The sequence below is a fragment of the Ursus americanus genome, chromosome 10 (assembly GCF_024610735.1).
Source record: "Ursus americanus isolate L20-20 chromosome 10, mUrsAme1.1.p, whole genome shotgun sequence".
NCBI lineage: Eukaryota > Metazoa > Chordata > Mammalia > Carnivora > Ursidae > Ursus > Ursus americanus.
In genome coordinates, this window is record NC_142136.1 from 79,154,512 (window position 1) to 79,175,947 (window position 21,436).

At 47.0% G+C, this 21,436-nt stretch overlaps 1 protein-coding gene across 35 annotated transcripts in view; it reads left to right on the forward strand.

The window, feature by feature from the left end:
* Positions 1-902: 902 nt before the first annotated feature.
* LOC123792010 (uncharacterized) overlaps positions 903-21,436 on the forward strand; it is a 93,284-nt gene continuing 72,750 nt past the window's right edge. For 32 of the 35 annotated variants that reach the window (XR_015725991.1, XM_087865286.1, XM_087865284.1 and 29 more), the window contains exons 1-2: positions 903-1,304; positions 3,466-13,131. The gene's annotated coding sequence lies outside the window, so the exon portion shown is untranslated. The remainder of the gene's footprint in view (positions 1,305-3,465; positions 13,132-21,436) is intronic. The other 3 variants (XM_087865258.1, XM_087865260.1, XM_087865267.1) reach the window with 3 other exon arrangements.

Sequence of the window (21,436 nt, forward strand, 5' to 3'; positions counted from 1 at the left end):
CAGTCAATAAAGAACTTTCTTGTATCCCTACCTCTGGTCCCTCTCCAGGCTTTCACCAGGAATGTGAAAATGGCATTTTGTAGTGAAGGGGAAATAAGCATGGAAAAAGAAAATCAACAACCTCTTCACATATTTAACCACAGCTTGGTTAGGAAAGAAAAAAAGCATTTTCATACTGTTCATTGTCTGCTGAGTTGAGACTGTTTGCAACTTAAAATGAGAGTTAAAAAATGGTGGCGGCGACTTGCTGGAGGCAGCGCCCACATGCAAGAGGCAGCACCTGCACGCTGGAGTCGGCCTCCGCAGCAGTGAAGGGAGCAGGGGCATGCAGGGAGTGCCCCCCTGCTGGAGGCGGGTCCGGGTCCCCCCCCCTCCCCCCCGACTGGAGACAGCAGGGGCATCCACGGACGCAGTACCCCTGCTGCAGGCACCAGCGGCAGTGCCCACTGGGCTGGAGGCCTACAGCGACCACTGAGGCAATGCTGTGGCGGCGCCAGACCATGGAAGCAGAGCCCTTGCCGGAGCTGCAGGCAGCGGCGCTCCTACTGGAGGCGACACCTGCATCAGCGTCCTTCCTGGGGCCGGCGCCCGCTGCAGTGCAGGAGGCACCCTTCACTCTGGAGGCGGCAGGGGCGACCACAAGATGCAGCGTCCCTGCCAGAGGTGCCCGCTGCAGCGCCCCAGCTGGAAGCTCCGGGGCACCGCTCTTTCTGGAGGCGACACCCCTGGCACAGGAGGCAGCAAGGGCGACTATGGAGGCCCCGCAGGCTGGGGGCGGGGCCCCGCAGGCTGGGGGCGGGGCCCCGCAGGCTGGGGGCGGGGCCCCGCAGGCTGGGGGCGGGGCCCCGCAGGCTGGGGGCGGGGCCCCGCAGGCTGGGGGCGGGGCCCCGCAGGCTGGGGGCGGGGCCCCGCACGCTGGACGCTTCTCTTCACTTCGGTGCTGCGTGGACTCTGGTATGGACGTCGATACCAGCGCTGGAGTCTTCGGCAGCGTTGATGGAGTCATCGGCAGCGGCGCTGGAGGTGTCCTGGACTTTGACGGAGTCAGCGAGAGCGGCGGCGTCCCTGGAGGCAGCACAGGCGGTGTTACTGGAGGGGCATCGACTGAAGAGGTCTCGGTGTTGGAGGCAGCCCCAGCTTCGGCGGCGCCGGAGGCGGCGCCTCCCTTTGACGTCAGTGGTGCGCCGCCTCCGGCGTTGAAGGTGGCATCGCTGGAGGCATCGCTGGAGGCGGCATCAACGGATTCGGCCTCGGTGCTGGAGGTGGCTGCAGCGGCTGTGGAGGCAGCGGCAACGAGGGCGACGGTGAGTTCCCAATTGGCATGGGCTGCCATGCAAGGGGCGGTGAGGGTGGTGAAGGCAGCTGCGGGGAGTTCCGTGGTCGTGCTGTGGCGCGGGTGTTGATTTACGTGGTGTTGACGGTGGTGGCGCGTCAGTGAGGTCAGGGGCCCTTGTGGCAGCGACACCTGCATTGTAGGTGTGCAGTGACGTCCAGGGCCATGGAGTCGTGGGTTCCCTGGCGGGGAAGAGGATGGCATGGTTGGTTAGGGCTCTGAGTTCCAGGCGGCGGTGAGGGCGAGGATTGTGAGTTGTCACAGGGTGGCGAGGGCAGCAGCAGTCTGGTCCTAGGCAGAGATGGAAGAGGGTGTGGGCGGTATGTTCAGTGGTGGCCACAGCAGGAAAGGCTGTTGCTTGGGTGGTGGGGAGATGGGTTGGGTTGGAAGGGGCTCTTCATGGATCTATTTCTCCACGGACATGGTCTTGTAGGTTATTCTTCTCTCTTGGCTCCTCTAAGTTATGTTAGGTATATACAGTCTTGTATTATAATTTGTTTTGTAGAAGTTTTATATATTGTATACTTCAATATGATGCTTTATATGTTAAATTAATTACATATGATTAATGTTGCAGTGAAGATGCAGGTATAAATATGTTTTCAAATAGGTATTTTCATTTTGTTCCAGTAAAAGCTAAGAAGAGAAGTTACTGGATTGTAGGATAGTTCTCTTTTGAATTTTTCTTTTGTTTGCGGAGGATGCATACTGTTTTCCACAGCGTGTGCACCTACTTATGTACCCACCAACAGTGCACCAGGGATCCCTTTCCTTCACATCTTAGCTAACGTTTGTTATTTCTGTCTTTTTGATACTGAGCCTTCTAAGCAGCGTGAGGCGATACCTCAGTGTTGTTTCGACTTGCATTTCCCTGATGATTATTGATGTGGAGCATCTTTTCACGGAACCGTTGATGTCTCTGTGTCTTCTCTGCATAATGTCCGTTTGGAAAATCCTCCCACTTTGTTTGTTTTTTGTTGTTGTGATTGAGTTGTAGGAATTCAGTCTATATATTGGAAAGTCACCTTTTATCAGATTTATGAGTAGCAAGTCTTTTCTCCCAGCCAGTAGGTTGCCTCTTTATTTAGTTGGTGATTTTCATGGTTGGGCAGGAGCTTTTTAGTTTCTTGTAGCTTCGCTTATTTACTTTTGCTTTTATTGCCTTGGCTTTTGGAACATGATCCAAAAAAAAAAAAAAAAAGAAAATCGCTCCTGGGAGCTACATTGGGCAGCTTTGTCCCTATGTTTCCTGCGAAGAGTTGTAAGGTTTCAGGTCTTATATTCAAATCTTGAATTCATTTTGAGTTAATGTTTGTGTCAAGTGTAAGGTAGTGGTACGGATTCATTGTTTTGCATGGGTCTATTCAGTTTTTCCAGCACTGCTTAGTAAAGGGACTGTCCTTTCCCCCTTGTATATTCTTGGCTCCTTGGTACTGGACCGTAGATGTGTGGGTTTACTTCTGGGCTCTGTCATCTGTTCTGGTGATCTGTGTGTCTGCTTTGATGCCAATATGCCAGCAATCAGTAGAGCTTTGTAATAGAGTTTGAAACGAGGGAGCACAGATTTTTATGCATTTTGTACTGTGCCACTTTACTGAATTTGTTCAATAGGTTTTTTTTGTGGTTGTGTTTAGGGTTGTCGATGTATAATATCATGTCTTCTGAAAAGAGTGACCTTCACTTCTTGTTTTCCTGTTTGGATGCCTTTTATTGATTTATTTTTCTTGTGTAATTGCTCTGGCTAGGATTTCCAGTATTGCAGTTGACGCTTGGCCAACGTGGGTCTGAACTGGGCAGTCTGCTTATTACGTGGGTTTTTTCAGTAAATAGACGTTGCTCTTAATGTATTGTCCATAAGGTTTTTCTTTGTTATTTCTTTTCAGATTTTTATTTAAGTGTTAGTTAAGGTGGCCTTATAGGCAGCCTGCTGCCACCTTTCCTGTGAGCGGAGAATGGGACGGGTGCACTGCAGCGCAGGGTGGCTGTTACGCTGGGGTCAGGGAAGGAGGAGGAGAACGTTCCAGAGACCCTCTGGTGACACCCACGGCCTGCCCCGCAGCCCCTCGGTGTGGTTCCAAGAGAGGGAGGTGGTCCTGGGCCAGCTGACCCCTGTTTCCTTCCGAAACCTGTAGGTGTGAAGAAATAGCAGCACTGTGAGCTCATCCGGATGACGTACGACATCACTGGTGAGAGCCCGGCTAGTGTGCCCGTGGAGGTGCTTGTCGTTGAGGCTGCTAAGCTCCAGGCGCCACTACTCCTCACCCTACCTACTACAACTTGTGGAAGCAGCAGGCCCTGGGCGGGCAAGCCCGGTACAGGTACAAGGCAGTGGCACATAGGGAGGCAGGGCCACACCTGCACAATGTGGTCACCACGCAGAGCGCCATGTTCATGCCCGCTGCCTGGCAATGAGACTCGGCTCACCAGCCAGGTGAACTGCCCCAGGCTGGAAAAGCAGCATGGGTGAGAGTCCCAGCCTCGGAGTCCTGAATGCAGTTCCTTACTCCTTGAGGACAGCCCTGGGCTCAGGGAAGGGGCAGGAGAGGAACACAACACACTGGGGGATTCCTGCACCCTGAGTCCTACAGAGCCCAGCCTCAGAAGGCCCAGAGTGAACATCAGTGGGCACAGAAACGGTGGGGACCTACATCTGTACCGGTTAGGATTCCACTGAAGGAACCTGGGGCTCTGGGTCCTCTTCTCCTTCACTGGTACCCCATCCACAGGATAATGGGGACCTGAGCCCCTCTTGGGGGCTTGAGCCTCTGGCGCGACCCTTGCAAAAGCGCCTCTGAGCAGAGCTGGGGCCTCTGGCCAAGATTATGCAGAGGGGTCGTTCACGCATTGGCTGCCTTTCCCTGCACACCTGCGCCCTCACCGCCTCTGGGGCATCATCTCTCCTCAAGGCCACACTTTACAGGGCAGCCTCCTAGGCGACAAGTGCCCAGCCTAGGCCCCGGGGGTGGTGTGGCTGCTGCCTCCTGGCAGCGTGAGTCTCCAGCTGCAGACGGGCAAGCTGGGAGCACCTCTGATTGCCTTCTGAGAGATTGCCTGGTTTTTTGCCAGTTTCCCAAACTGTTCCTGCGAACAGGGCAAGCTCCGGTGGTTCTGTGCATGAGTTCCATTTGCGTAGGTTAGCCTGAGACCGTATACCTCCATGCGGCGGAGAACCCTCCTTCTTGCACCTGAGGGCAGGGGGGTGACCCTCCTCGCTCTAGGGACTGAGCTCTGCGGGACGGCAGTGTGGCATCCCAAAAGGGTCCAGCTTGTGGGGCTGCAGAGGCTCCAGGAGCCCAGCCCGGGTTAGGGCCCTCAGGCCGGGGAGTAGCACCCACACTGCTGCCTGGGCTCAGGAGAAAGATGGTGGCACAGGGCTTATGGATAAGACAAACGGTGGGTCGTTCCAGAAAAGATTGTCCAACCAAGGCAGGGCCTTATTTGCTGTTGGCTATGGATGGAAGCCCAATGTGTGCTTTTTGTAAATTGAGGTATTTGGGGAACCAAAAAAAAAAAAAAAAAAAAAACCTCATTGGAAATCATAAACTGATTCTAAATGGCTACAGCCTGTTGGGGGCCCAGCTCTGGAGGTCAGCATTGCTACGTGCACCCTGCCAGAGTATTTGGTGTTGACTCATGCCCATGAGCACTCAGAGCCAGAGCCTTCCTGCCCACTCACCTTCCAGTTTGCAGGCCCTCCTGCTCACAGCCGCAGCTCTTACCCCGAGCAGAAGGCTGGGACGTCCCCTGTCAGCCCCGCCAGTGCACCTCACGGGACGTCTGCCTGTAGGAGAGACGCCAGAGGGCCTGAGCTGACTCTTGACCCCTTGGCCTCCACCTCCTGAGCATCTGAGGTGATTCTGCCCAGGCTCTGTTCACCCTGGTTCTTACCTCGGGCACCAAGCCCCACAGCACCATGAAAAGGCAAAGCGAGAAGAGGTTTGGTGGTTGGTGACAAGGCCTCAGGATGTTAACCCAGAAAACCGAAATTTGATGCAGTAGTTGCCAGCTTCTGTGACGTTCATAGTGGGTTTTAAGGGTTTGGTTCTGTGTCGAGGTGGAACTGTTCTCAGTCACTGTGTTTGGGTTGGGTTTGCAATCCTACTAATGATAGAGACCATTTCCTAAAATGTTCGGGTGGCCAGATGCCTCTTGTTAAATGGTCTGATCATGTCTGTGGCTTCTCTTGTACAAGTAGTTCAGGACTTGCCAAAATGTCTTTCCGTGTAATGGCTTAAGTCAGTCAACAGAGAGCATGGGCAAAAATTCCAGGCTGTTAATTTTGGGCTCTGCGGTCTTAAAATGTCCTGCTTCTCCTCAGATGAGACCATACTCTACAGTCATTGAACAAACCACTACATTATGGAGTTGTATGTGAGCCAGGTAAAAAAATGCATATTTTTGAGACATCCAGCGGAGGTCATAATCACCCTGATGACTTGGGGGGGCAGTGGGGTCCCTAAAGAGAGCCCAAGAACAAAATCACATTCAGCTGGGCGAAGCCCAGAGCCTACAGCTGGGAGTCCTGTGCTCCCTCTGTCTTAGGGAACATTTTTTCCCAAGAACGTTCAGGGCCAAAAGATTGGGGACTGGCTGCTCCAGAGATGAGGTGTGACAGAAGCCAGACAGAGACCCAAACGAGCCCCTCAGAAGGCCTCCATGGACATGTCTGCTAGAGAGGTTCATCATCCACCTCACTAGGGCCACGCGCCCCCCGCGTGGGCCTGGACACAAGGCCCTCTGGCCCAGTGCCACCTGTAGCACGGATGTCCCCAGTCCCCCCGAGACAGGAAATGAAATCTGCTGTGTCCACACGCTGGAACCTACAGCTGTTTGAACGTGTGAGCTGAAGTAACATCAGTAGGCACAGAGCAAGCCTCAAGTTATGCCCTTAGGAGGAAAAAGACGGGTGCTCTGTCTAGTGTGTGCACACATGTGTGTAAATGCACACACACACACACACACTCAGGATGTGTAAAGACCACCTCTGGAACGATGGACAAGAACTCGGTAACATTGGTTACCTCCAGCCTTGGCACAGTCTGAATTTGTCACCACGCACACAGTATATCTTCTCAAACAGAAGAGGAAAAAAATGATGCCAGGGCATCAAGGCTGACTGCCCCCCTCCCCAGTGCCTATCCTATCCGGGCATCCTGGGCGCTGGTCACAGATGTGAATTGAAGCGGGTGGGCTGTGACCTAGCCGTGTCGTCTTGGGAGTATTGCTGCTGCTCTCCAATTTGTTAATTTTTTATAATATCGCACTAAGCTGTTTTGAGATGTAAGTGAGAAGTGGGTGGGGAAGCCATCTGCAGACTCCTGTTGTCCCCAGCACGATCAGCTCAGGGCACCTCGAGCCAGAACTGGTCCCTCCAGTGGGGGCCTGTCCACCCAGACGTCCACAGAAAAACCAGAGGTGGAGGGCCACGGCACCTGCTGAGACAAAGAAGTCCAGACTGCAGCACACCAACCACGCCAAGACTTCACTGCCAACCGCTTCCTGCTCGTAGGCTTTTAGGTAAATGTACCACCGTCCAAATCAAAATCCACTACGCTGGTTCAGAGCCCTCACTCTGAAAGAGAACTGTGGTCAACATTTTGTTCTGGAACAACTTAGGCCCTTTTAGCTAAGAAATTGTACCTTGGGTCAGTCCCATCATCTGTGTAGAGTTCCGTAGTACTGGAAAGTGTCCTACATTTTTTTGTCTTTGTTTTTGTTTTAAATTAGTAATGAGGTTTTGGAAATATTTGCGTATCTAACCTGTGACATGAAAACACAGGGACCGAAGCCGGTTCTCCCCCTGCCCTGTTCCCTCTTCTCCCTCCCAACCCCCCATCACGTGTACTTGTCCTGGCCTCCTGAGTAGTCTCTGCTGATGACTGTCTCTCATGATGCCAAGAACAAGCACCACTAAATGTGGTTTCTGAATTTGCTGTTGCCTTTGAGTGACTCTGAATCTAAGTGGATAAGATCTTACAAAATATGGGGTTGATGGGGACAGAGAATGATAAAAATGGCTCTTCTGAGAAAACATTTTGAAATCCGGAGCACAGCACATTGTCCGATTTGGTTTACGCTACGATCACAATCTGAGAATTTAAGGGGCAGAGGTTTCCAGGAACATCCCAGGCAGGTCACTGGGTCTTGCAGTGAGAGAGCAGGCCTGGGAACACCTGCAAGGTGGGGCCGGTGAGGTCTCTGATGGAGATCAGGGCTTGGCAAACCACAGCCCAGTCCACAGGAGGAGCCGGGTGTCAGTCATAGGAGTTGAAGTCCATTCCAGTGAAAGTGGCTTTTTAAAAAAAAAAGTGAGCAACATGGACCCATTGGTTTATTCCCTCTAATTTGGTGGCACAGGAAGTGGTGAACAGTAGCTGATGAGGTCCCTTCTGTCGTGGTTAGTCTAGAGAGTCTTTAATTTGGAGTCTCTTGCGAAATAAACAATCACCTGGCATTAGTCCATGCTCTCCTTATTCTTGTTCATTTGGGCTTTCGTCGAGGACGGCGTTGGGAATTTTTAGTCAGCGCAGTGTTCGTGATTTGGACAGACAGAAATCCCCCTCAGTAGTGCTGACATGTTTGGAAGTACTGATCTGTTGAAGTGAGCTTGCCTCCTTTCTTTGTTACCTGTTCCCCAGTGTTGCAGTCAGCATTTCTCAGAACACTTCACCATTGGGTATGTTCGTAATGAACAATTGCCAGTGTCCCAGCTCCTGTGTCCATTGCACAACCAAGACAACAATTCCTTGTGAAGCATTTTCCCAGTTAGAGTTCTGTGGTGTGAATGTCAAGGGAGGGATTTTCCACCTTGCTTTGGGATCGGTGTCCATCTGGTCCAGTGTGTCCTTCAGAGTCCTTGTTTCCTTGTTGATTCTCTGCCAAATGATCTCTCCATTGCAGTGAGTGGAGTGTTAAAGTCCCCTAGTATTATTGTATTATTTTCTATGTGTTTCTTTAATTTTGTTATTAATTAGCTCAGATTAATTGGTGCTCCTGTGTTAGGGGCGTAAATATTTACAATTGTTAGATTGTGTTGGATAGACCCTTTAAGTAGAATATTATGTCCTTCCTCACCTCTTATTTTAGAGTCTTTGGTTGAAAATTTCATTTGTCTGGTATGTGGATTGCCACCCCAGCTTTCTTTTGACGTCAATTAGCATGATGAATGATTTTCCATCCCCTCACTTCAAATTTGCAGGTGTCTCTGGGTCTAAAAGGAGTCTCTTGCAGAAAGCATGTTGATGGTAATTGTCTTTCTCTGCTTGACTTATTTCGCTTAGCATTATCACTCATTTATGGAACATAAGAAGTAGGAAGATCGGTAGCAGAAGAATGGGAAGGAGAAGGGGGGGTAAACAGAAGGGGGAATGAACCATGAGAGACTATGGACTCTGGGAAACAAACTGAGGGTTTCGGGGAGGGGGGGAATGGGATAGGCTGGCGATGGGTATTAAGGAGGGCATGTATTGCGTGGTGCACTGGGTGTTATAGGCAAGTAATGAATCATGGAACATTACATCAAAAACTAGGGATGTACTGTATGGTGACTGACATAATATAATAAAAAAAATACGATTATTTAAAAAAAAAGGAAAGCATGTTGATGGGTCTTGCTTTTTATCTAATCTGATAGGCTCCTGTCTTTGGATTGGGCCATTGAGCCTATTTACATTCAGAGTAACTACTGAGAGCTGTGAATTTACTGCCATTGTATTGCTTGTAAAGTCCCTGTTTCTGTATATTGGCTCTGTTCCTTTCTGATCTGTGTTCCTTCTGGGCTCTCTCTTTGCTTCATTGTTCCCTTTTAATATGTTATTTTAATAATACAATGCCAATCTAAAGAATTCTGGTATAACAGTTCAGGATTGGTTACTCCTTAGTTTTCACTGGAGGTAAAGGTTTGTAAAAGTTAAAATTCTGCTAAGTGTACATTGAGATTGCTGGAAATGATAGGGGAAGCAACTGTGTATGCAAGAAACGTTAAGCTGTATTTTTGATAAGGGCACTATAAGGAATGAGAATACATTTTTGTTCAGGAAAGAAAAAAAAGTAATTTTGTTATTTTGTACTAAATAAAGACTGTTTATTCAGAGAGAAAAGTCTTAGGACAAAATCTGAATGAAAAAGAAAGGTGTAGGAAGTTTGTGAAGCGAAACTTCGGAAAAAACTTTTATTTATGGTCGGGACTAAGATTGAAATGAATGGATTTTATAGGTACAATGGTATAAGTCTGAAATTCTGCTTCTTTTCTCTCTGTTAAAAGGACAAAGTTTTCCTGGATTGTTGGTCTGCTCTTGATGAAAGAGTTGTATCCCGGAGTCCATAGTCTCTCATGGTTCATCTCCCGCTCTGTTTCCCCCCCCACCCCCCCACCCCCGTTCATTTTTCTCTTCCTTCTCCTAAGGATCTCCCTGCTATTCCTTATGTTCCACAAATAAGTGAAAGACTATGGACTCAGGGAGGCAAAGGAGGGTTGTAGAGGGGAGGGCGGTGGGGAAATGGGTTAGACCGGTGAAGGGTATTAAGAAGGGCACGTATTGCATGGAGCACTGGTTGTTACATGCAAACAATGAATCATGGGACACTACATCAAAACTGAATGATGTACAGTATGGTGACTAACATATCGTAAAAAAAAAAGATGAGAGATTAAAAAGAGGGAGATGTAAACAAAGATGTTATTACTATTATTATTATGTGTTTTCTTTACGTTTGCAGAAAAGCAAAGTTTCTATGTTTTGTCTTTATCAGGTTTTTGATGACTTAAGAGGACTGAAATGTCTCAATTTGAAAGAAGCTAAGTTTTGCTAAAGATTCCATAATCTTCCCTAAAATCTCTTTTGGCCTCCTTGGTTAAGTTTAAATAGTGAGTTTTGTCATGATCCATATATCTATTTAGGCCTATGCTTTAAAACATTCTGAATTTTTAAACAAATTGCCTGGGATTTAAATTGTAAGTGGAGACTTTGCTTTTCTGTTCTTTTCATTTTACTACTTAGGCTTCCTTGGTATGTTAAGTCACTTGGGAAGCTTTGTCAAATAAATGATGGGAAACCATGGGTTCTGTTGTATGGGTAAATGTTATAATTGTTGTAGGAATTATGTGAATCCCTCAAGCTTTAATATGTCTCAGTATAAGGTCCTCACTCGATATGCTAATTATTGAAATGTTCTGTGTCACAGAAGTAACGGGATTTCCTTGTCAAGTGCGTTGTAATGAGCTCTCATCAGATCTTGAACCATGTACATTTGTGATTCTTTTGTCATTTATGCCCTTGTCGAATGTGTTTCATCCTCAAGGAGATTCATGAAAGGAAGTTTTGACAAATATAAGTTCTGCTCTTTAAAATCCTGAAACTAAACTGGGTAAGAATTTCCAGAACTAATGGAGCCGTTTTTGTTGCATTCAAACAGAACAAGAATTAATACTATGGGACAGAAAGAATTGAGAACGATGATGATAGTTTTGTGACTCTTGTTTGAAACATTGCTAGTTCTTTAATATGTGTTCTTCCAGATTTAAGGAAACTTTATCTTAAAATATCCATGATATAGGGAGATAGGATAAAATATGTTTTTGTGAACAAGTGGAAACATTTCCCTTTTCTCCCTACCTGACTCCTCCAGAATTCAGCAGCTCTCAGTGAGTATTCTTTCTCTCAAGGTAATTTTGATTATTTGCCTAAGTTCAACACAAGTCTGTTTTCCTTGCAACAGGTCACTCCTGGAAACTTTAGTTATTTTACCAAGGCGTTGATGAAGTGTCCTGTTGGAGAGAGAGAGACATGCATATAGACCCTGATATGACCAGACAAGTTGAAGGATATCAGGTTGACTTGATGGAGCCCCTTGGAAACATTGGCCTGATAACCTTGCTTACAGAGTTCCCGGGAGCCTTGCCAGATGAGTAAAGAGTGTTACTTCCTGGCGAGTATCGGAACCTCAGGATAGTTTGGGGATCTCAAAAAGAAGAATTGACCCAAATCTGCAGGTACTGCAGGCAAGTCTGTTGTGAGTATTTGGCTTGGCCTCTGGCCTCAAGACACGATTGCCAGTTCAATCTAGAAGATTCCTTACGGAAAGTTCTGGCAAAGCAAGGTTTACAAATGTATATGGTCCATTACTGTTCTTGCTGAGCTTAGTTGGAATAGATGCTATGTGAAGTAAGTCAAGCAGAGAAAGACAATTACATGGTTTCACTTATTTGTGGAACATAAGGAGTAGCAGGGAGATCATTAGGAGAAGGAAGGGAAAGAGGAAGGGGGACGGATAACAGAGGGAGAGAGGAACCGTGAGAGACTCTGGACCTAGGGAAACAAACTGAGGGTTTTAGAGAGGAAGGGGGTGGGGGGATGGGCTAGCTGGGTGAAGGGTATTAAGGAGGGCACGTGTTGCGTGGAGCACTGGGTGTTATACGCAATCAGTGAATCATGGGACACTACATCAGACGCTAATGATGTGCTGTATGGTGACTCATATATCATAGTAATAAAAATACATGAAAAAAAAAGAGTAGATGCTAAGCCAGCAAGTGTGCGATGATCGCTGCGGCCTTCTTTCATCTAAGAAACTATCACAGATCCGTGTAACTGAAAGGCATCACCCATCTGGATTAGCACACACTGCAAACATGCCTGATATTTCTGTGCCTCAAAATGGGTCCCCTGAAGCTATGAAACCATTTATCTTGCAATTTAGGTTGGAGACATCACTTTTGACACTGACAGTGTTTTCTGATTGGGCAAATCCTATCGGAATGCCACCCAAAGTAATCTTGGAATCCCCTAGAAGCTGGTGGTTAGAGTGCTTGCACTTTGGGTCAGTACCATAAATGCTGGTTAGGATTTAAACCCCTTTAAATCTCCTCAGAAATTTAAATTTGCATGTTGTGGTGATGAGTGTTTTGACTTTAGGTGTCTGTGAGAGGCAAATCTTCACAAGAAAAGACCACAGGCCGATTTCAGCCAAATAGAGACTTTAGAGATGGCAAAGATCAGGGCTGACTTTCAACAAGTGTTAATGCAATTTGCCTGTTGAACCTCACAGATTTCTCTTTAAGAATGAAATACTGCTAAGATGCTATTAAAAACAGAGTTGTGAAAGAAGGAAGTAAGACTGAGAGAGTCACTCACATAGAGTAGAAAAGACACGGAGGAGGTAGGGTTTATGCACATCTCCTGTTTCAGTTCCATAAAATGGAAGATCCAGGGGTTGATGAATGAGAACACACTTCCAATGTGAAAGAAGATTCCAGGAGGAGTAAGCATTGCTAAGACAGTCCTGCAAAATGTAATTGAAATAGGGTTGATGCACATCTTCTGTTTTGGTTCTGGGAGCAGCATGAACTTTGGACTTTTGTCAGTAGTTGCAAATGATCACTGACCTCTGGGCCATCTCCAGGACCACATCCTCCTGCTTTGGTCTGAAATAGACATCATGGAACACCTGGTAGCCAAACCGCCAACCATGCATTAGTTTAAGGTCTGCTCGCAGCAATCCTAATTCTTTCCCAGCTTGTGCGACCCTGTGATTTTGACCTCTTTGAGCCTGCACTCCCTGCTGGCAGTGTGGAGCACACTTTCAGTTTGGGGGTGACTCTGTGTCTCCCAGAGTGCAATCCCTAAGACCTGAACTCAAAGCTGTGCTTGTTTTACAGACGGTTCTTCTTGGCTCACATTCCTAGGCCTAGCGGGTAGGATGCAACGCGTCTGACCTCTGCGTCTTCGCCGCAGGTTCCAGTGAGATAGGCACAAGAATGGTACACCCTGTCATCTCCTCGGTGGTTTTGCATCACAGTGGTAAGTTGCCATGGTTCTGAACCTCCCGCCAGGGTTGAGGTTCAGGCCTTTATTTGGATGTCGTCTTTTGGTGGTTTCTGTCTTTACATCTGAGGGGAAAAGATACCTTCTTCTTGACTATGACATTGGAGACAGGTCCTTAAAAAGAAAATACACCGTTGGTTCTTTGGGGAAAAGACCTTAGTAGGACAGATTTAGAAAGTTCTGCAAGTCCTCGCCCCACACAAAAACTCTGAACCAGAGGTTGCTTCTGTTGGCAGAATCCTGCGTTAGTGCGGGTTTACCTCATAAATCGAGGTACCCACCATTTAGTGAGCATGTAGCAGCTGTCAGCACGGTGCTGGGTGTTCTATAGCCAAGGATCTGGTCCTAGCAAAGACAGATCAGGTCTTGCTGATGAAGAAAGTTTCCATACAAGTTGCAGTCTCACCTCCCTAAGTGCTTTCCTTGGAGCCCTGGAGACACTCCCAATCGTCCCCTTCTTTTCTGAGATCACCACTTACCTTCCATCTGGGGAAGGATCTTGATCTGCTTGTTTTCTGTCTCTGTGATAAGAAGAAAAGCCATCTTCTCGAAAACATGTCCAAAAGGTTAATGAGGTAATCATCTCAAACCTTGGAACCATCATCATGAATTTAGTGCCGTTAGATCTTATTGAGGTCCCTGATGTCATGCGTAAGTGGAAGAGGGGATTTGACAACTTCGTTTAATCAAAAGTTATAGAGGTGCTGAGATCTATAAACAAATCACACAGTTGGAAGAGAATATGGCGCTCCTTTATTCTGGTTCCGGGTTAACACCTTTTGCTCCTGGTTTGTCCATGGTCTTTTATTTATTTTTTTTAAATTTTTTTTTAAAGATTTTATTTATTTATTCGACAGGATAGAGACAGCCAGCGAGAGAGGGAACACAAGCAGGGGGAGTGAGAGAGGAAGAAGCAGGCTCATAGTGGAGGAGCCTGATGTGGGGCTCGATCCCATAACGCCGGGATCACGCCCTGAGCCGAAGGCAGACGCTTAACCGCTGTGCCACCCAGGCGCCCCGGTCCATGGTCTTTTAAATCTGAGCTTCTCAGCGATTCCATTTCAGCCACCTCAGGTCTCTGTGTTGAGTACTTTCAGGACCAAGTTCAAACTATCTAACAGGGCATAAAAGGCTCTTTACCATCACTATATGAATTTGGTGTCCTCTCTCCAACCCCCTTATGGTCTAGTCACACTAAGTGTTGCTGTGTCTGTTGTTTGCATTCACACCTTCCCTGTATTCCCACCCTTTGAACTCCAGGCCTTCAAGAATCGGCCATGTCCCTTTCTCTATGAAGCTCCTTAACCTCCCCCTCACCCCACATCATCTACCCTGTACCTCCATAATGATGTCCTTGTCTTCCTTTGGTTCTCCGTAGGCTTCCAGCCATTTTCCAACAATATTTATTGCACACATACTGTGGATATGTAAACAAGAGGCGTTATAGCAGATTAGTAAGACACTGAGCTCTAGGGCCAGACTCCCTGGGTGTGCATCTTAACCCTGCCTCTTCTCCTTAGGCAAGTCACTTGACCTCTTGGGTCCAGGTTTCCTTGCCTGTAATGCAAGGATTATAATCCTACCTGTCTCCCGAGTTGCTGTTAAGATTCAGTGTTGTGGAGATTCTCCAAAGAAAGCACTCCATCATAGTCATTGTCTTTATGGTACTTGAATGTAAGCTCCACGAGGAGAGGGAATTTCCGCTTCCCAATCTATGCCTGGGTCAGTGCCTGGCACTAGTAGATGCTTTAAACATACGGTGAATGAATATATGAATTTGCCAGGCGTTCTTCTAGTCTCAGGGCAAGCAGCTTTGAATAAAATAAACAAGATCCCTTTCTTTTGGCTTCTACTGTAAGCTTTAGACAGAAGCACACACTTTCATGTAATAGCAGGTGCTGTGAAGAATGTACAACAGGGAAGTGGGACTGAGGCTAGGGATGGAGGAGCAGTGTTAAGTGAGGATGGGCCAACCACATAGAGGATCCAGGTGAGGATTTCAGACAAGGGCCCAGAATTCCCGAGGGAAAAAGAAGCTCTGCTGGTTAATATAGCCTCCCCATTTTCTCCAAAGGGCTATTTGAATGTCTGTCTTCCCCACTAGACTAGGAACGTCCGAAAAGAGGGACTCCATCGTGTAATTGTTCATAAATATCCTCGCTGGTGATTAGTTGGACACTTGATAAGTACTTGTTGATTAAACAAAGGAATCCATGTAGGAAAGGGCCTTCCCGTTTGGAAATGCAGACTCTGGACTCTTCTACCTGTCTGTTTTCTTTTCTCCTTGTATATTCTGCCTTCCTGAAGTCTAGGCCAAGGAATACATCTGAGCATTGAGTCATCTTCCTTCCAGTGCTATCCCCGAACTCTAACATTAGGAGGCCACTTTTCCCCCCAGATCCCAATTAATCCCCTTTTTGGTAAGAATTAGGTTCAGAGCTGCAGAAACTGTTCTATAAATGGAAAAAACTTTAGTAAAAGATTTTGGTTTTCAGAAAGTCATTTCATTTGATGAATTTTAAACATTTGCTCTTTGAGAAGCTCCTTTTTGTTTATCGACATAAAAATGAACCTATTATTTAAATATCGATGCTGTATTACTGTCCAGCACTGAGTTATGAACTTGTGATGTTGTGATTTATAATATATATGTGATCTTACCCCGTTTCTGCAGCAAAGCTCCTAAAGCCCTTGGAATTCCTAAGTGTGGAGGGTGATGGCGTATCTTTTGCTGTGTTAATGAGAGACTTTGGGACTGAGGAGGGGGCTGGTTGCCTGCCAGTGGAACCAACCACTTGATTATTGGGTGGGAACTTTCAGGCCCACCCTCCACCTCCTGGGAGGGGAGAGGGGCTGGAGAACAATGATTGTCATGAAATCATAAAATCATGCCCATGTAATGAAGCCTCCACAAACACCCTGAAGGACGGGTTCTGAGAGCTTCTGGGTTGGTGAACATTGGAGGTGCTGGGAGAGTGGCGCTCTGGAACGGGGCATGGAAACTCGATCCATACCCTTTTCCCCGTACCTGGCCCTACACAGATCTTCTCTCTTACTCTTCCTGAGTTGTATCCTTTTGTAATAAACCGGTAGGTTTGTAAGTGAAATGTTTCTCTGAATTTTGTGAGCCACCATAACAAATTAATTGAACCTAAGGAGGCAGTGGTTGGAACCTCCCATCTGTGGCCAGTCAAGCACAGGTGGCAAACTGGACTTGTGATGGGCATCTGAAGGGTGATGGGGGTCCAGTGTGGTGGGACTGAGCTCTGCAAGCTAACACTATCTCCAGATAGGTCGTGTCAGAAAAGGACATGCAGGTGGTGTCAAAAACTTGCTTGTCACATGGAAAAAACACATTGCAACTGGTGTTAGAATTGTAGAACTTTATTGAAAGTCGATACAGGGATTTGAAAATTAAATGAAATCACTGATGGTCTGGTTTATCTCCAGGGGTGGGGGGAATGGAAGTCCATGCAATACTTGTTAAACTACCACACTTATGACGTAAGATCGTCACAGAGCCCAGAGGAGGGGGATCCTTCACCCAGATTTGTAGTAAAAGAGCCAGAATGGCTTCCTGATAGAATAAGGTCCTGAGCAGAGATGTGAAGGAATTGGCTGGAGCAGAGCTAGTGTGGGAGTTGGAATGGACTTAGAAGGGAGATGAGAACAAGAAGCTGCCCTATAAGACTCTCTTTGGATAGTTTCGTGACAACACTCTCTTGGATGGAGCCCAAGGACAGCTAGCCTTCCTTCATTCTAAATTCCTCCCCACAGCGGATAATATTATGGTGCTTCCTTTACCTTAAGCTACCCCACAAATGATTTCAACTTGTTTGTGTTTTTAATTGTAAGACGGCCTCTAGTTTTTAGCAGCTAATTAAGAAGGAACCCTGCATTGTCATGAGAAGAACTTTTAAGCCAGGGAGCACCTGAATGTAAACGTTTTTTGTTATTTAGATCTGGGAGTGGCACTGTTAGAAAGATTGGAGGCTGGAGAAGACTTGTGAGTATATAAATGAATGTCAGCTTATTTTAGGCAGTTGTAAAGATTTCCCCATGAGACCTTTACTCTTCCCGGAAGGTGGGTGGGAGGGACTAGAAATGTCTAAGGAAAACTTTCTGGAGGCTGTTCAGGATGGGGTTTTCAGGTGGATAAGTCCCACCACTCCACTGCCCCACAAAGCCTACAAACGAAAGTGAAGAGGTCAGGGAGGAAAGCCAGGGATGTTCATGGGGGGCGATGGTGTGTGTTTTGTTTTTTGTTTTTCTTTTTGTTGTTACTTCAAATGGATGCCTTAAATAGTTGAACTCCTTTGATGAAAAAGCTAATGTGTTGAATTGACTTTACCATTCTACAATGGAGGGCAGGGTGCCCTGGGTGCGGAACAGCTGGAGGGAGCCCGAGCCCCACCTCCCTTAGTGCCTCCTTGAGTTCCCCAGGAGAGGAGCCGGGGTGGAATGGGCTGGGCCCCAAAGCAGGCTGAGGTTGCAGAGAAGCTCTGTCTGAAAAGTAGGAGTGGTTCGGGCCTGGCGACACAGACCTAGGAACCCCGTGCTGACAGAGCCGTCACGTTCATAAGGCGTCTTCAGTCACTACTGACAGTGAGAGCGCTAAGGACCAGCCCGCATATTCCAGGGAGAGTTTATATGGAAAAGCAACACCCTCAGACCCGCAGGGTGAGCCATTTAGTAAGTGAAGGACAGTGTCGTGTACCTGCTCCCCAGGATTATTGTGGAGCTCAAACTGTGGAACAGACATGAAGTCACCGTACAGTGTGCGACACCAAGTTAATGCCGTCATTCTTGACTGTAACTGGGCGGGAACTCTACATGGTACCTTGTAGGTAGTGAGAATAATGGATGTTTGTGGGTAACTCATGGCTAACGGAGGGCTTCGGTGGATGTTTGCTCCTTTGCTCTTCCCAGCAACCTTGGAAGGTAAGGGGAGTTTCCCGTTTCCAAATAAGGGAACTGCAGGTCAGCCATCCACGCGGCCAGTGAATGGCATTTCTGGTGTGTCAATCTAGGTATTGTCCAGGTTGCTGTTCAAAGTGTGGCACCCAGACTCACAGCCTCAGCTCTCTGCACTCTCTTCCTCTTCTGTAAGCCTAAAGTTATTTCAAAATAATCAGTTTAACACAAGAGTCAAGGTGCACCTGACTGCTCTGTCGTAGAGCACGTGCCTCTTGGTCTCTGATTTGTCAGTTTGAGGCCACACCTCCCAGCACAGGGTGGAGAGCAGAAGAAAGGAGGGAATGGAGAGGAAATTTAAGAAGCTAGGTAACTTTTCAGATCCACCGGCTTCTGCAGTTTTTAGTGAAATTGACAGAACACTGGAATCACCAACTCTCCCTGCACACCGTGTGCTCTGTCACATTCTGAAGCAGTGGTTCTTGACCTTGGCTGGACATCAGAATCCCCTGGGGAGTCTTATAAAATCCTGATGGCCGAGTTCTCCTGTAAGATTCTGATTTAATTGGTTTGCTCGTGACGTGGGCAACAGGACTTTTACAAGCTCCGAGATGATTTTGTGTGCAGGCCAGGGTCAGAACCATTGTTCTAAAAAGACTTCAAGTGACTTTGGAGGTGCATCATTTCCTTAGGCTAACTCTGATAATGATGGGCCAGTTTTTGCTCCATTTATCCAGCAGGTGATGTCTCGCAGCAGGGCAGCTTTTCAGAATATCTAGTTCACCGTGGGAAGGGGGGCCTAGAAAACTGAGCGCTCCGTTGCGTGCAAGCAGCAGGCTGGTTTGGCTGCTGCTTATCTCCTTGGCGGTTTCAGTGCTGTTATCAGAGTCAGACAGTATGGACATATTTCTGCATCCGTATTTGTTGGTGTTCGTGAAAGTTTGGAATACCACAATACTTTAGGAAAAGTACTAACCTGAGGCCGCGCAACTCAGTCTTTCAATCCTGTCACTAGCGCATAAGTTCCTTGAGCCTAGTGCTTTGTATTTGTTTTGTTCACTGTTGAATCCCCAGTGTCTAAACTTGGGGTAAGATAGTAGGTATTCAGTACATGTTGAGTAAACGAATGAATAATTAAGACTGGATTATAATGTGCCCTGTGGGAAAGGGGAACCTTTACACTGGTGGAAGCCCAGCCTCTCTCTGTCACCCTCCCCCTCGGGATCTCCAACAGGGAGAGGTGACGGTCCAGCTTACAGGTCCCCCAGCCTCGAGGAGAATCTTTTGTCCCTTGGCTGAGATCGTCCTAATTGTCGTCTTCTCAAATTGCCCCTTACACTCACATCCTACCATCACAACAACTGAGACTGAGAATAAATGTTCCGTTTAATTGTATCCTCTGCCCCGGTCATCTCCCAGGCAGTGGTAGGGATAGTATTCTATCACCGGCTGTGTGACCTTGGAAAATTCACTTAACCTCTCTGAGCATCAGTTTTCTCATCTGTCAAGTGAAGCTGCTACCTACTTCACAAGTTGGTTGTGAGAGTTACGTGAGTGAATGTATTTTAAATGTTTAGCACCACATTTGGCCCACAATTGGCCCTTCCTAAAGATTACTTCTGCTCTGCGTTTCCCTTCACTTGAACAGCAATAGAGGAAGGCACAGATTCACTTCATTCTCATTATTCATGGTCCTGCAAACCCTGAGTTAGTGAGCACTGAATCATTGCTCCGAGGGGCAGCACGGTTAGGTCCCTCCTCACCTATCTGTCAACCAGTCAGTGCATCACTTTACTTTATGTGTGTGTTTCCTTAAAGACAACTTATTTAACATATGCATTGTTGATCTGTTCACATTGAGCTCATGGCCAACAACCTGTAACTGCTGCCTGGATGAAGCTTATCTAACACGCATTTCCCCCATGAGACACACAGCCTTTTCTTGCTTGGAAGACTAGAGAGCACTTCAGCACTACACCTGAGGACCATTTGAAATGGAAATCACCGGCAGGGATGAAAAAAAAAAAAAGCGAAAAAATGCAGCAATAATCGACTGTGAAGGGGATTCTTGTTTACAGTAGGAGAGCTGAAACAAGGCAGTTTGGCCTTCTTTGACCTCAGCTGGGACCCCTTTTTTTTTTTGCCACTCTGCATGTACAAGAACATTGGATTTGGGGGTTACAAATTTTAGTGAGTGTGTAGCTCCACAGGTACGGAATCCATGGGGAATAAGGATCAACTGTTGGAAGTAGATCCGGGACAAGCGTTAGGGAACCACAGGGTTCCGGAGGGTAGAGCGCATGTTGGGTTGTGCTTCCTAGGTGGGCCCCGAAGCTAGAACAGTTAAGGGCACAGAGCAGGTTCTTAGTAGATAACTGTTGGGCTCTTGATCCAATTGAATAAACATGCGTCCTATCCCTATGTCGGCCGGCCCTGTGACAAGCATCTGTTTTTACCCTGCACTCATCTGCTAGCAGGGTTCCCATTCCACAGCTGTTAGAAGGATAGATTTTACTGACTTTTTATAGGGACAGCAGAAGGGTCCCTCCCGTTTCTCTCACCAGCCTTCCCACCACCTAGAGTCTGCTGTGCGACTTTTCCCTCACACCAGCCAGGCTGGCAGGCACCATTCTTCGCCTTCTCAGAAACCAGCCTCCCTCTCTGTCTAGATTTACACTCAGCAATTAGGCTCTGTCCTGGCTTCTCCGGGTTAACCCGTCACTTTGCTCAGGAAACAAAGTGTCATTAGAAGTAGAAAATTCTGATTCCCTATGAATCATGTCAAGTATCTTTTCATAAATTCTGTGCTAGGTGCCATAATAAGGAAATTTGCAGTGATGAGAAAGATCGTGCCCCTTCTCTAAGGAGCCTGCAGACCTGTGGTGTGACGGTCTGTGAAGTACAGGAAGGCAGAAGAGGCAGTGAGACCCGTATGAACGAGCCCTTAGGAGTCCAGTCAATAAAAACGTGTAGCAACAAAGAATATACATGCAACCTCCCTGTCAATTATTTTTAATCATTAGAAGCCTACACTTTCAATGTAATTTCTAGTAAAAGGGGAAAAAATGAACAAAGGTACATTCACATTTGTAGTGCATGGATACATTATAATTACAGACTTCATGAGCTTATAAATAATGTAAGTATGGCTAGACGTGTAGTATACAATGACTTAGTTATTACCTTGCCCAAAGTGACATCCTGGAGTGGAGACAAATGAATTTTAATTTTGTTTGCTCAGAAGTGAGCTAAGGTTTCTTTGGTAAACACTAAGAAAAAAGTAGTAAATTCATTTTGTTCTCCCTAGTTCCCTGATGAATGTTATAAAAGCAAAAATTTTAAGTAGCCACAAATAACTTCCTGAGGT